The sequence below is a fragment of the Lactuca serriola genome, chromosome 1 (genome assembly GCF_051521515.1).
Source record: "Lactuca serriola cultivar US96UC23 chromosome 1, Lser_US96UC23_V15, whole genome shotgun sequence".
Lineage (NCBI taxonomy): Eukaryota > Viridiplantae > Streptophyta > Magnoliopsida > Asterales > Asteraceae > Lactuca > Lactuca serriola.
This window is the reverse complement of record NC_136408.1, coordinates 19,194,663-19,210,791: the sequence shown is the minus strand read 5'-3', so window position 1 is coordinate 19,210,791 and position 16,129 is coordinate 19,194,663. Positions and strand designations below refer to the sequence as shown.

Here is a 16,129-nt window from a genome sequence, read left to right as displayed (position 1 = left end):
GAAAACAAGTCCAATACTTTGTTATCCTCGTAAGTCATTTTTAAACCTATGAAAATAAGCTAATCATTTGGAAAAAAAAAATTTCACTTGACTTATGAAAATTGACTTATTTCTAGGTAAAATAATCACATAAATTAAGCTAACCTAAACACTAACTTTTCTTCCCAAAAAAGAAAAATAAACTAAAACAAATGTCGTCATAAAAATTATAACCTGACATCAATGTTTTAAAACCCGGGTTGACCCGGCCGGTTCAATCGGTTGGACCGTGACCCGGGATAGAAGGCGGGTCAATGCGGTTTTTTTTTAAAATACGGATTAGATCGAACCGGCCGGGTTTCCCCTAAACCACGGTTCGACCGCTTATGTCGGTTAAAACCGGATTGACCCATTTTAATAGGACTTTGATAGTTGGATACAAGTAGCGAACGTCAAAACAACGAGTTTTTTGTGATTTTTTCAATGTTTAAACTTTGTGGACATCAAATTATTGGTTTTATATGTTTATGAATTATGCCGGAAAATAAAAATATATAAAAATAAAAAAAGACCATAAACCGAATTAACCCAACAACCCGTCATCAAATTGAATCAACTAAAAACCCGTATTTTAAAACATCCACTCAATCCTACTTATCCACTTAAAAACCCTAATTCCGTTTTCTTTAATATATATAGAATGTTTTAGAGCGAATGGGATAAGACCTGCAAATATTGGTTCAAAGAAATCACCAATTTCGTTCTATCTTGTAGCTGGGAAAATCGGATTGAATTGGATTTTGAAAGGAAGATGAGTTGTCAGAAGAACATGATCCTCCAATAGAGGTGCTTAGGAATCGGGCGGAGGCAGATCCCAATTACGCCGAGAAAATTTGGAAAATCTTGCGGTGTGCAATTCAAGACAAGACAATGCGGGTGACCTTAGTGTCGAAGAGCTTTACAGGTTTAATTTTCTCCTCCTTTTTTCCTTCCTTCGTCAAGTGGTAGTTAACTTTCTTCTACTCAATTCGAATTCGTCCTTATATCCTTGGTGAAGGAAAGAACGATCGAAAAGAATGTTGCCAAACCATGTTATCCATGAATTTCTCCCTGATATATATGATTGTGGACATGGAAATCTTCTTACTAGAATGTATGTTAAGATTTGGCATGACAAAAAAAAATTATGTAGAGGACAGGAAATAGCTTTTTTCACATATCTCCATGAGCAGGGTGATGTTTTTTTGGTAATTGAGATCAAACTTCAACATTGACCTTTCAGATGAAGGGATTTGGTTAGTGTGAGTGGAAAAGGGGAAAGAGAGGTCTTGCATCATCAGACCATGATCATATATGGAGTGTTAGTAACTGCTTTAATTTTGATAAAATCTTACTTGTCTGCATAGTCTTAGCCCTGTATTTTTTGTCTTTAATTGTCTAGTTCATGTTTTAGTTTTAGTTTGTGGTGGTGTTGAATTTTTTATCTTTAAATTGATAGAAATTTGCTCTAGTAAGTGTTCTTGTTATAGTCATACCATCAACTTTATACAGAAAACAAACATTTAATATTCAACAGATCTTTCTGTTCTATGTCTTGAACACTGGTTCTAGTTTATACAAGGGTGCATGCTTATTATACTTGTTATGATCTTGGTGTGTAGTCTATTAGTTTACGTACTTCTGTCATTTATAAAGATATTTAAAAAAATTTCTAAATAGATTCTAATTAGTAGCAGCAGATGAATACATGTACGTATCAGATATGATGTTAATTAGCTTCCGTTCTTATTACTCCATTACATTGCAATGGTGTTTTTGTATGTCAAGGCAGGCACGCATACAACCTGGTCAATTTGGAGAAATGTTATACTCTGAACTCATATCAACCATGACTTCACAAATGAAAAATAGAGTAGCGTCGGTTGACAGCTTTCAAGGTATGGTATTTCTAGAAGAACTGAGCTGAAAATGGAAGGAGCAGAACAAAGCCTTAGAAAGGATATGTGTCATACTAATCTATTTCATTCCAATTAGACGTAAAACTCCAGTTCTCAACTCGGCCTCAATTTATGGGGCGATAATATCATTCGCTCAGATAAGATCCAAACAAAGCTCAAAGACATGGTCCTTGAATTTTTTCAAATAGAAAGGGAAGGTGAAGTCGACACGGGCTTCATGGGAAACATTATAAACATGTTATTGAACTTTTGTGATCTTGACGTCAAAGAAACATATTTATTGAACTTTCGCGAGCTTGGCTATGATGAAGTCTTTGAAAAACCTTTTCTTAGTTACTTGGCTAAGTTTTACATTGAGGAGAGTCAGAAATTCCCTGGGATGATTGTGGGGAGTATTTGAAGAAAGTTGAACATTTAAATGAAGAGATTAAAAAATTGTCAAGTTACTTAGTCAGTATAATAGCAATTATAGTAGTGGTAGAAAAGGAAATGATCCAAAGTCAAATGATCTAAAGCCGCCAAATGACTTGATTGGTGGATTATTGTGGGTTGGTCAACATGATTGTGTATGATAAGTATGACGATTTAAAAAAAATGTATGATTTTTTCATTAGGGTGCAAAGTGAACATTTGTTGATACGGAAGTCATGACTTCCAAGATTTGGGAAACCGGGAAAATCGGTGATTGGCGATCAACGGTTAAAAAATCCGTTTGCTTTTTTAGAATGGTTGATCGATGAAAGAGCTAAATACCTTAGTATCATCGATCGTGCATTCTACTACGATAAAACATTATACAAAATGTTTTGTTCTTGTTTTGCATATCTCAGTAAGGGTCTCCCAAATTCGTCTCGTTGTAAGTTCGACTACAAGTTTCGAAAATAAATATGAGTTGGTGAAAATATTTTATATGGGTTAGAAAATGCTGTGGATTTTTTTTTTTAATTTTTTCAACAATACAGTATTATTTGAAAAATGTACTAAATACAACATTTGTAAAACAAACTTTTATTCGGAATAAACATATGGGAAGCTGCAGAAAGAAAAGTTTTTCTAAAACTAAAATACAAATATAGTTTATATTTTATTGTACAACTACAAAAGATATTGAAAAACTGAGAAACCTTAGAGGATCAAACATCAGGGTTTTATGAAACCATGGGCCCGTGTTAGGCGATGATGTAGCTAATGTTTTCTCTAGTGTAGGAGCATCATTACCTCCCCATGTCTTCATAAATCATAAAACTTTGGCGTTAGATGGTATAAGGTTTCCGAGTCCTTTAATATCCTTTTCAGTTGTGGAATAAAATCCAAACTGCATTTGTATTTGAGTCTTAGAAAAACTCTTCTTTCAGCGGTTTCCCATATGCTTATTTCCGATAAAAGTCTGTTTGTAAAATGTTGTATTTAGTACTTTTCAATCAAGACTGTTTTTGTCGAAAAAATCAAAGAAATCCATGGGATTTTCTATTGCATATAAAATATTTTCACCTGCAACTCTTCATCCTTTTTGAAACTTGTAGTCAAAGATACAACTAGATGAATTTGGGAGACTCTGTTTAGTGAAATTATGTGAAACAAGAACATAACATTTTGTGGACTATTTTATCGTAGTAGAATGCGCCATCAATGATAGTATATTATTTAGCTTTTTTTATCGATCAACTGTTGTACAAAAGCAAACGGATTTTTTAACCTTTGGTTGTCAATCACTAGTTTTTCCTTAGTTTCTCGAATATGAGAAGTCATGACTTCAGGTATCAACAAATGTCCACTTGGCATTTTGTTGAAAAAATCGTACATTCATCTTTAAAATTGTCATATACTTATCCTCCACAACATGAATGATATTAACCAAACTACTATTCTACAAGTCCACCAATCAGGTCATTTGACAACTTTATGGTGCAGGTAGAGCTATAGTAAGGTTTGTTCCCACACTTCTGGAATGGAATCTTTCATTCCATCCAAACAAGCACACCTTAATTAGTTGTTAATTTGTTATGCTCTTGATTTCTAGGCATACACAGCCAATGAAGAAATTACCCAAATACCCAATCAGAAACAGATCAGGCAAAGCTCATCCTAGAATTACAAAAAGATAACCGCAATCTAAGAGCACAATTAGCATGCCAGCAACAAAAACTCTTAATGTTTCAAGCACAATCGTTAGCAGGCGCATCTCCTATGCCTTCCACAATATCATCCATCTTAACATCACAAAGAACACGCTACATCTGCTTGATGAACCAGAATCATCCCCTGTTTTTCATTTGTTCATCATTACCACTTACCTCCATCACCCCTACCACCATACCTACACCATCAATTCTGAAATCAGAAGAAGGGGTTGCATTCGATCCAAAGAGATGAATTATCAACCGAGGGGGTGAATCTCCAATTTTATTGATCGATTGGAGGGAGAAGAAGAGGGATAAGAAACATACGATCGAAGAGAAGTTCGAGACTTGCTGTGGGGATAAACCAGATTGAGTTATCACAGGGGCTTCGGGAAGAGGTTCCACTGGCCATTCTCTGTCGGAAAAACTGCGAAGCTTCTTTTTTAGGCTTACTGGGTTTAAATTTGGGGTTTTCTTGTGTTTCTATTCAAGTATTTTAGGGGTACACATTTCATTTATTAAAGTTTACATGTTTCGATCGCTATAACTTTGCGTTTTATATCTTTTGGTAATCAAGTTTTTGTAGTGAGGGATATTTTTGTCATTTTAGATCATTGTGATGAGATTTTGCGTAGTGGGCATTGGTCTAAAAGTTAAATGACATCTTTTTATTAGTTTGTATATGTACATTAGGCCCATATAGTATTTTATTTTGTCTCGTAGCATTGAACTCGTGTTTCTATTATGTAACTATTTATTATTGGAACTAGAATCAGTATCAGTTGTACGAAAATACATAAAAATTTATTGCATTAACTGTAATTGTATATGTTTTATGAAAATATGTATATTTTATGCTGTAATTGATTCTTCAATTCACGCTACCTCACACCGCCAAGGTATCTTCATGACCTAAACCCTAATCATGAAATTAGTTGCTTTTCCATCATTTACGCTTTGTTTTGTGCATCCAGAGAGCATAAACACTACCCTATATTTACTTTTTATTAAAAACCATGGACAACAGTAATGGCCATATACTTTAAAACGTTTTATTACTTACCTTAAGTACATTCTCTCCAATTCTGTAATGCTTAACTCTTTAATCATTACAACTAATACTTGAATACTCTATATGGTTGACGGTATCATTGTGGTATGGAGGACAAAGGGTGGCAGTACGACGGTACAGCCGGGGGACGAATCCGAGCAGCCTTTTAATTTTTAAAAGTATTTTTTCATTTTTTGTTTTTTTTATACAATTAAAATTAATAATAATTTAATTATGACATTATACTCTTTTCTTAGTTTTTGAAACCGGTCCGACCGGTTGATCCAGTTGAACCATCAAACTGGTAAGATGTCATTTCTGTCTTCGATCCAGTTTTCAAAAACTTGTGTATATGTTGTAGGCTGAAAAAAATAGAAAAAAAAAAGAAAAAAAATTGATGTGTCAAGTGGATTGAGTCGGTTGAAATAGACAGTATTAAAAGAAGATCAAAACATCTATTCTTACTGGTTGGTATGATCTTGTGGTATTTGGGTTCGGTGGAAGTGGGTTTGTTATGAAATTTTAGATGATGACTTTGTTCATGAAATCTTTCCTCGCCATGTCATGCTACTCGTAGGTGGGCTTTTTGGATTGGTTGTTTTTAGGATTTTTTCGTATAGTTAGATAGAATTTTTTCACAATATTTTTCCTTCTTTTCGTATTAACAACCAAATATATATATATATATACTAGTTTATAACCCGTGGGAACCACGGTTACAAAAATAAATTAAATTTTATAGAAAAAAAACTCAAAATTATTAATCAATTATTTTAAATAAATTATTAATTAAGAGATCTTTGATTATATAAAATTATAATCATTGATTTAAATAAATATGTGAAATTATATCACTTTATAATTTGTATTAATTTTATTTTAACTTTTATTCTAATGTTATTAATTTAATGTAATTAGAATGATAAATTTGGAATTTGAAATTTGAAATTTGAAATGAAGAATAAATAGGTTGATAAATGTCATGCATTAATTAGGAGGCATAATAGGGTGACATGTGGCAAAATAAGAATAAAATATGCATTAATTAGAAGACCTAATATGATGACATATGTCAAAAGTAGAATAAAACCATTATTTTATTAGAATAAGGATAAGGATATATATATATATATATATATATATATATATATATATATATATATATATACTAGTTTATAACTCGTGGGAACCACGGTTATAAAATTAATTAAACTTTTATAGTAAAAACTCAAAATTATTAATTAGTTATTTTAAATAAATTATTAATTTAAAAGATATTTTTATTAGTTATGTGAAATTATAATCGTTGATTCAAATAAATATGTAAAATTAATTTTTAATATATATTAGACATTTTTTATTTGTGAATTAATGAAAAATAATATAAAATTCAAATTTAAAATTTAAATTTAAAATAGAGAATAAATACATTGACAAATAGCATCACATTAATGAGGAGGTCTAATAAATTTAAAATGGAGAACTAATAAATTGACAAGTGGCAAAACATTAATTAAAAGGTCTAATATGGTGACACATGGCAAAATGCTACTCTTTTATTAGTATAGGGATATATATATATATATATATATATATATATATATATATATATATATATATATATATATAAGTTAAATTGAAAAAATAAAAAAAGTTGAGAATGAGGGAATCATTCTCAGCCACTCATTTATTTTTGCTGCAAAAATCTCGGTCGTACCAATGGAAATGGGAAAGGATTATAGACATGTGTTTTCCAACAAAACATGTTTCCTTAAACTATGCTAATCATTACCTTAATATATGCAAAATCATAGTTTTTTTTTTTGTTTTTTTAATTTTTAAGAAGCTATTTATATCGAAAAATGATTTTAAATATACCAAAATTCATGATTTTTTATTCTCTACAAATAGACATCCATATTGATATAGTTTTAAGATAATATATATATATATATATATATATATATATATATATATATATATATATATATATATATATATATATATATATATAGCTATTGTTATTAATAAGTAAATAAAAATGCATCAGGTTTTTACTATAGTATATTCGTTATTCACTTATGAATAAAAAATATGATTTTTTTTTTTACAATTTAAGTATCATTCATATATGAATATAGCATATTATAAACATAGTATATTCATATTTAAATATTAAACGATGCATTCATTTGTGAACATTATATAGTATATTCACTTGTCAATATTAGATGGTATATTCAATTATGAATATTAGATGATATTTTCATATGTAAATATTACATAGTATTACATAGTATATTCACTTGTAAATATTAGATGATATATTCACTTATGAATATTACAAAGTATATTCACATATAAATATTAAAAGGTGTTTTCACATATATATATATATATATATATATATATATATATATATATATATATATATATATAATTTTTATATGTTATTCACATATGAATAACATACAGACTTGTATATTCGTTTTGTGTTTTAATAATCATATACTGATTCAGGTGAGAAAACATATTCATATGTGAATATAACGTGATAATTTAGTTTATGCATTTCATCAAACAGTTGGAATGCATACAAGTTAACTTTTTTAAAAATGTTAAAAACATGATACTTTGACTATTTAAATCTTACAAAACAGTAGATTGATAGAGAATTATATGGAATTTTTCAGAAAGAAAATGATTTGATCTTTTTCTAACCTTAATTTTGAAGTTTTTTTTGATGATCGATGTTGAATGAATGATATGAAGTGGATTTTTTGTTGATTATCGATGATGTTGATCTAATGACGTTGGGAGTATAATTAATCGTAGATGTTGAAGATCTGATCGTATTTAAGCAGAATTCCTGGTTGGATTAAAAGAACCAAAAACGAATTTTGTTGTCAACTATTGAATGGTGTTGATAAACGTGTTATTGAAGAAGATCGATGATTGATTAACACTGGATGACGTTGATGATAGTTTAATTGAAGAAATCTGGATGATTGTTGAAGGTTGGAGAAGAAATTTGGATGATGAACGATCGATTAGGAATGGGTTTGAACTGTTATCTAATTCTATAGTTACGTGTTTGAGATTGAAGGTTATTATCATTTTTACAAGTTTGTCACCGTGTCTTTTTATGCTTAGATTAAATGATTGACTGAGAATGATTCCCTTATTCTCAACTTTTTTTTCTCAATTGAACCCTCCTTTCTTTCTCTCTCTCTCTCTCTCTCTCTCTCTATATATATATATATATATATATATATATATATATATATATATATATATATATATATATATATATATATATATATATAGTGAGTTATGTTCATATATAAACCATAAATATTGTGTGAATGTATGGCCATTTCTAGACCATTCATTTAAAAATGGTAATTGTGTAATTTTATTAATTATTATCTAATATTAGCTTCCTAGTATTATGGTAACTAATTCGTGTTTGCCTATAATCTTGGTCTCTAGAACCCACACATCGGTTAAACCCTTTTGTTATCCATCACCAACCCACCATAATACAAAGAACGAGAAGAAAAAAAAGTAGAATTAACATCTCACTATCACCTCCATATTCATCTTATTCTATTTGTCTCCAGGAACTTGCAACCTACACCGCCATCGTTATACCTCCATCTCCAACAGCCCCTACATCTCCTTCAACCATCAATCACTGTACTGGATCACACACAAATAAGGATAGGGCAAATTCTAATTTTTGGATTTTTTCCTGATGTGCGACCTCACCGGAGTTCGATTTTTTTTGTTGCTTAAGTTTCCTTCTTTTCCCCAATTGATACTTTTCCTTCCCACAATATTTCTAACACCACGAATATCCCTTTTTTTTGTCTCATTCCCCATTAAAATGATTTTTCTCCTTTCCTTCAAGCGACATCCCAAATCAAGGTATTTTTTTCTAGTTAGTTTCACCTGCCTATTAACTTATCCCCCTTCTCTAACCCTCGCATTCCTATACTTTCAACCAACTTGTCATCCTCCTTCTTCTTTATGCTATAAATGAAGCCAGGTACTATTATGCCTAATAATTTTGATTCAATGGTTTCTTCGCCTCGATTAGTATGTTATGCTGTTTTGGGATTTTAAGATAAGGTTTTTCTATTAACTTTAATTTTTTAACTTCACTATGATGATTTTTTGTTTGTTTATGTGTGTTGATACTTGAGATTCCTAGAAGTAGACATTAGTTTTCAATCGGTACTCAAGTCTTGATACATTCATTTATGCTTCAAGTTTTATGGTTTTGCTTACAGATTGTAAGCCCTTATGTTTTTTTTTTCACGATGAAGTTTCTTGTTTTCTAGAATATGAACAAAATGGTAAGGTATGAAAATAGATCAGGAAACAGAGCTCTTGAATCAACTAAAAGTTTCATATTAGACAACCCTTTTTACTTGGCCATAAGAAAACATTGATATTTCATTTGGGAATGGTAGTTGTTTTAGTTTACTTATCCTGATTCCTATTTATTTTCAAGTATGTCATTCTTTTGTGTAATGTGGGTAGTTTTCTAAATTATTTACATCTTGGAATAATGAGAAGCTATTTTTTGAATGCTGATAAAACCTCTTGTATTATGTTGTTCAAATATCAGATGGAGGACCAATCTGGTGGATCAGTTGATAACCTTTTTGTTGCAGGTTACAAATACCATTTAGTGCTATCATTAACAATTCATTTAGATTTTCATTATTTTCAAAGTTAGTACAATGCTCGGAATTACAGTGTCTAAAAAGCCAACTTAATAGTGGCAAATACTAAAAAACTAATCTTCAATTGCCTTGCTTCTTGACTGTGATGTAGGGTATTCTTTAAGAATGAAATACTGAAACCATCTCATTCTTAGCAAATGAAAGGCTAAAAAAAAGGATTGATGGTTCAAGAATGTTGTAGATAGTGTTGGTTGGTCGAAGATGAACAAAAATGATAAAAAGCGATGAACATTTGAGAAGAATGTCGATGGCCATTTGAGAAGAATGTCAAATTTTCATTTTTTAGTTTACCCTTTTGAGAAATATATTTTTAAAGAATGTAGTATATTTTTAATTGTAATTATGTTTAACCTTACAAAAAATGTCAACTATTCATAAATAATATCTTTTATTCTTTCAAGAATGTTACAAAATATCTTTTATTCTTTCAAGAATGTTATATTATTTTTGAGAATGTTTTGCATTTTTAATTCATGTCTTATATTTCAAGAATATTCTTCCATTCTCGTAGCTTATATTCTAAAAGAATGCTAACACATAATAAACTTATTTACATTTTGTGTGTTTACACTCATCAAATAACATATATTCTGAAAGAAGGCAAACACATAGTAAGCAAATTTACATTTTATGTATTTACATTCTATGTATCTACACACTTCAAGAAAATATCTCTTAAATGAACTTGTATTTTTTTAAAAATAAGCTCGTATTCTTTAAAAATGAACTCGTATTCTTCATCTCTATTTATGGAAGAATTCTTGAGTTCTTCTACATGATTTGTATACATACATTTCTCAAATATCCAGATAATTAGAATTGATTTTGAAAATGGAATATTGTTTTTGAATTAAGATAAATGTTTTCTCCTTGAATACTTAGAAACACAAGAAATCCCCAAATTTAAACCCAGGAAGCCTAAAAAAGAAGCTTGGCAGTTTTTCCGACAGAGAATGGCCAGTGGAACCTCTTCCCGAAGCTTGGCAGTTTTTCCTTTATATTTTGATTGATTTTAATAAGGAAGTTATGGAATTTTAGATGATGGCTTTGTTCTTGGAGTTTTTCCGACAAAGAATGGCCTGTGGAACCTCTTCCTGAAGCTCGACAGTTCTTCTTCTTCACACTTGTTTGTTTCATTCCAATTGCAGGAGAAAATTATAGAGGAATTTGGTTCAGAGATGGAAAGCACATCTAATCATCTTGATTTTGTTGAGGTAAGTCGTATCTCATCTCATCTCATGATATCCAAAAATTTCGGATAGTTGATATTGATATCAGAATCCGTAATGCAAATCAAATATTTGAAATTTCGGATATAATTCGGATAACAAACCGGATATCCGAACTTTTACAAGGTTGCTTTATTCTTCATTTGTTGTTTTCTTCTCGAATGCAACTTAAATACAACGATACTACGATAGTTTGACAATTAAATTGAAAGTTTATCCCAACAATGTAATTAACGTTTTTCTCTTTCTTTTATACAAAGAAATATCATAAAAAAAACCGAAAACCTCCTAATTGTATTGGATAGTAATTTTTTACTTCTAGTGTTTGTTTGTGGGTCTCTTTACTTTTCAATTCTGATTCACAATTTTTAGTATAATAATGAAGTAAAAAAAAAAAGTAAATGTCGAACTCAACAAAAAGATAAAAGGAAGACAAAACTATGAACATTAAATGTAAAATTACAATTATAAAAGTCATATGGACGCATGAAAATTAAAATATAAGTCACAACCTATTGCATTTAAATAATTGTAAAAATATAGAGATAAAAATAAAAAAAAAATTCATTTCTTTTCGGATTTTAGATATCTAAAATATCCGAAAATTCATAAAACTACTATTCGTTTCCAAATCCAAAAAACCCGGATATCCGAATTTTCAGATAATTTTGTTTCGGATTTCGGATATTTTGGATCGAATTTTCGGATATGGATACTTTTGAACACCCCTAATAGACACCCATGGTAAACAAGTGTAACGCCCAAAAATTCATGACATAATAATTTTTGTTTTTAGATTAATAAATCGTGAATACATTTCTTTCTCATAAAACCAAGATAACCAAGAGTTAGCAAAAACATTATCAAATCATAGTAATTCACATAATGCGGAAACATGTGGTGTGTGCCTTGCAAACGTTCCGAGCTCTTTCATTTGAAAACTGGAGTACCTGAAACATAAACTGAAAACCGTAAGCACAAAGCTTAGTGAGTTCCACAAAATACCATATAACACACAACCACAGAATATCATGCAACGTACATATAGTTGCTATGGGCTCCCCCGTGGTCTTTATCTGATTTGCCATGGGCTCCCCCATGGTCTTTATCTAGAATGTCATGGGCTTCCCCCCATGGTCTGGTATCCAACTGTCACGGGCTCCCCCAGGGTCTTCCATGCAAGTATCACATAGACAATTAGCATATCACATAACACGTAATGGGTCGGCATTAGTGCCTTCGATCCATGGATATAGTGAGACGACTCACCTCGTACTGCTGAATCATACAGAAAGCTCATGGCTGCAAGCCGACTGATCCCCAGACTATTAATAACAAAACAACACCCAATTAACAATTGAGTTCCAATCCATAACCACAACGCCATGCCTGGGGTAAAAGGACCATTTTACCCCTAACCTAGCATTGTCCAAATCTATGACCCATACTACAATCTGAAAGGCCCAAGGCCCACTAATCAACCAATGACCTAATTTGGACCAAACTCCTTACATGGCCTTGCCTTAAGATCCAACCAATCTTTCTAATCCAAACACTTTGTATCCAGATAGCCCATTAATAACTCAAGCCCCAAAATACTAGAAACTACTAGATCCATAAAAGCCCACTAATGACCCAATTTTCCAAATTGGGCACAACCCCATACGAGCCTTATCTTAAGCCCATAATTCCCTTGATTACAATTCATATTACCTCAAGTACCCTTTGGGACAAACTTCTTCAAAGACATAAGTCAAAGGTTAAAGTTGACCCAACTCGCCGAGTTTCTCCATTAGACTCCACAATCAAGAAGAAACTGATCCAACTCGTTGAGTTTCCAGAAATCCAACCTCTTAATCAATTAAGCTAACATTATCAAGACTAAGGGCTTCACAAATCAAATATCAACTAAAATAACATCTAGAAAGGTAAAGTTTCCAACTTTACCCCTAAAACCACCAAAATGGGTTCAAAACCCAAACCCTAAGCTTAAAAGAGTGAGGGCTTAATCAATAAGCACTTGATCACCAAAGGCATGGCCCCAAACTGCAGATTTGGCCTTAAAGGCTGAACGGCCACGTAAAGTTTCCAAATTAAGCTTATGCATGATTAGAAGAAGCTCAAATGTTCCAAAAGGGGCCATTACAAGGACTTAATGAAAGCATGAAGCCCTTAAGACCATAAAGTTGGCACCTTTATGCTAAAAGAGCTCATGGAGATTCATATTTGAAAGAATAAGCACCTGGGATGACCTATACTCCCATTATCCATCCAAACATGGCTAAAAACATACATTCTAACCCAAGAAGAGATCTAAGCAAATATAAGGCAAGATCTGAACTTTATACCTCAAATGAGTGCTAAATGATGATGATGTTTCGAATCTTCAAGCTTGACCTTCACTAACTCTTCTTCACCAACTTCCTCTTCTTCTTTCCAAGGCTCCAAGCTACCAAAAATGATCTTCACAAGGTTAAGAACACACAAGAATGATAAGGGTTAGGTTTTAGGGTTTCTGAGCTAAGGAGGCTGATAAGGAGGCTGGGGCATGGGACATAATGACATATCTATATGGCTTGAACCCTAAAAATTAGGGTTTCTCAAATAGCCCAACTCGCTGAGTTGAGGCACCTCGACTTGTCACATTGGCCCATTAAATCCCCATGATTCTTCCATCTTCAACACATCGAGTTGGTTCCTCCAACTCGCCGAGTTCCACTCAAAATTGGCTTAATTTCAATGATTTAACCTTCTATATTTCGAGTTTTACAACACGTATATGCAACTGTGGTTAACCAAGAGCATAATTACTTAAACAAAAACACATAAATCATTTTTTCCACATAAATCACATATGATAATATGTATATAATCACATGTGATTATATGTATATAATCACATATTAATTAAATGGAAAATATTTGTCATCACATTCTCCATAGTTGTTCTTGTGTATTTAATCATATGTGAGTATATGTATTTAATCACATATGATTTATGTGTATAAGATTCGTTTTCATGTTCTCAATTAAAAAGTTGTATATGCCCATGATAATTCGTTTTCACATTCTTAATTAAATAGTTCTATATGTCCATGTTAATCGTATTTTATTAAATACGCATGTGATTAAATACATAAGAAAAACTATTGAATTGAAAATGTGAAAACGAATATTGTCCTTATAAATCATATATGATAAGAAATGTATAATCACATGTGATTATACGTATAAATCATATATGATTATATATGAGAACAACTATTGATCCAAGAACACGAACAAAAATTTCCACATGAATCATATGTGCTTAGATACATATAATCACATGTGATTAATTACACGAGATCAACTATTGAATTGAAAATGCAAAAGTGAAGGTTATCCAAATAAATCATAGTGATTAAATATATATAATCACATGCGATTATATGTATCTAATCACATATGATTTATGTGGACAAGTTTCTTTTTTGCATTCTTGATTCAATAGTTGTTCTTGTATTTAATCACATGTGATTATACGTATCTAATCACATATGATTTATATAGACAATATTCGTTTTGCATTTTCGATTCAATATTTTTTTATGCGTAATTAATCTCATGTGATTATATGTATTTAATGGCACGTGATTAAATACACGATAACAACTATTGAATCAAGATCGTGAAAACGAATCTTGTCCACATAAATCGTAGTCTCGTGTATTTAATCACATGTGATTATATGTATATAACCACATGTGATTAAATACACAATAACAGTTATTGAATCAAGATCGTGAAAACAAATCTTGTCCACATAAATCGTATGTGATTAAATAAATATAATCACATGTGATTAAATACACGACACTAATTATTGAATCAAAAATGCGAAAATAAATAATGCCCATATAAATCATATGTGATTAAATACACATAATCACATGTGATTATATGTATCCAATCACATACGATTTATGTAGAGAATATTCATTTTCGTGTTCTCGATTTAATAATTGTTCTTTGTCCACTTTAATCATATGTGATTAAATATAGTTAATCATATGTGATTTTATGTTTCCAATCACATATGGTTTTATTTGAAACAAATGTATATTGTCTATATAAAGTATATGTTATTAGATATATAATTACTTGCGATTATATACACGAGAACAACTATTGAATCAAGGACGCGAAAGCAAATCTTGTCCACATAAATCATATGTGGTTAAATACATATAATCACATGTACACAAGACCAATTACTAAATCGAAACCGTGAAAATAGATATTATCCACATAAAATCATATCTTATTAAGTACATACAATCACATGAGATTATATGTATCAAATAACATATGATTTATACGTTCAAGATTCATTATCGCGTTCTTGATTCAATAACTCTTCTTTGCCAACATTAATCATATGTGATTGAATACATCTAATCACATGTGAATATATATATATATATATATATATATATATATATATATATATATATGGATGGTGTGTCGTGACGACATGGTGGCAACGGGTGGTGACGAGGTGTGGTGGTGTCTGGTAGGTTGTGATGGGTGGTAGTGGTGGGCGGTGAAGGGTGGTGGGTGGTGGTCGTTGGTGGGTTCTAGTGGTGTTGGTGAGCGGGTAGTGACGTGTGGTGGTGGTGGGTGGTAGTGGCGTGTAGTGGTGGCATGTGGTGATGTTTGGTGATGGTGGTGGTGGTGATGGATGGTGGTGATGGTTAGTGGCAGATGGTGATGGTGGAGGTGGTGGTGGTGTTTGGCAGTAGGGGTGGTGGTTTTGTTGGATGTTGGGTGAGGGTTATGGTGTTTATTGGTGGTGGGTGGTGATAATGAATGGTGGTGGGTAGGTGGTGGTGTGTGGGGATGTTTGGTGGTTGTGGTAGTAAGTGACGGGTGATGGAGGATGATAGGTGCGGCTGGTGGTGATGGTGGTGGGTAGGGTTGGGGTGGGGTGGTTATTGGTGGGGTGGTGGTAGGGTGGTAATGATGGTGGTGTTTGGTGGGTGGTGAGTGCGGGCGA

The 16,129-nt window shown here is 31.6% G+C and overlaps 1 long non-coding RNA gene across 2 annotated transcripts; it reads left to right on the top strand.

Annotated features, from left to right (window-relative positions):
• The first annotated feature begins 662 nt into the window (after positions 1-662).
• On the top strand, positions 663-4,661 carry LOC145064245 (uncharacterized). 2 transcript variants are annotated; one of them, XR_013688054.1, is made up of 3 exons: positions 672-943; positions 1,811-3,864; positions 3,958-4,661. It is a non-coding gene; the product is annotated as an uncharacterized LOC145064245 (long non-coding RNA). The 2 variants fall into 2 exon arrangements; XR_013688057.1 differs by lacking the exon at positions 3,958-4,661 and having other exon boundaries at positions 663-943; positions 1,807-2,757.
• The last annotated feature ends 11,468 nt before the right edge of the window (positions 4,662-16,129 follow it).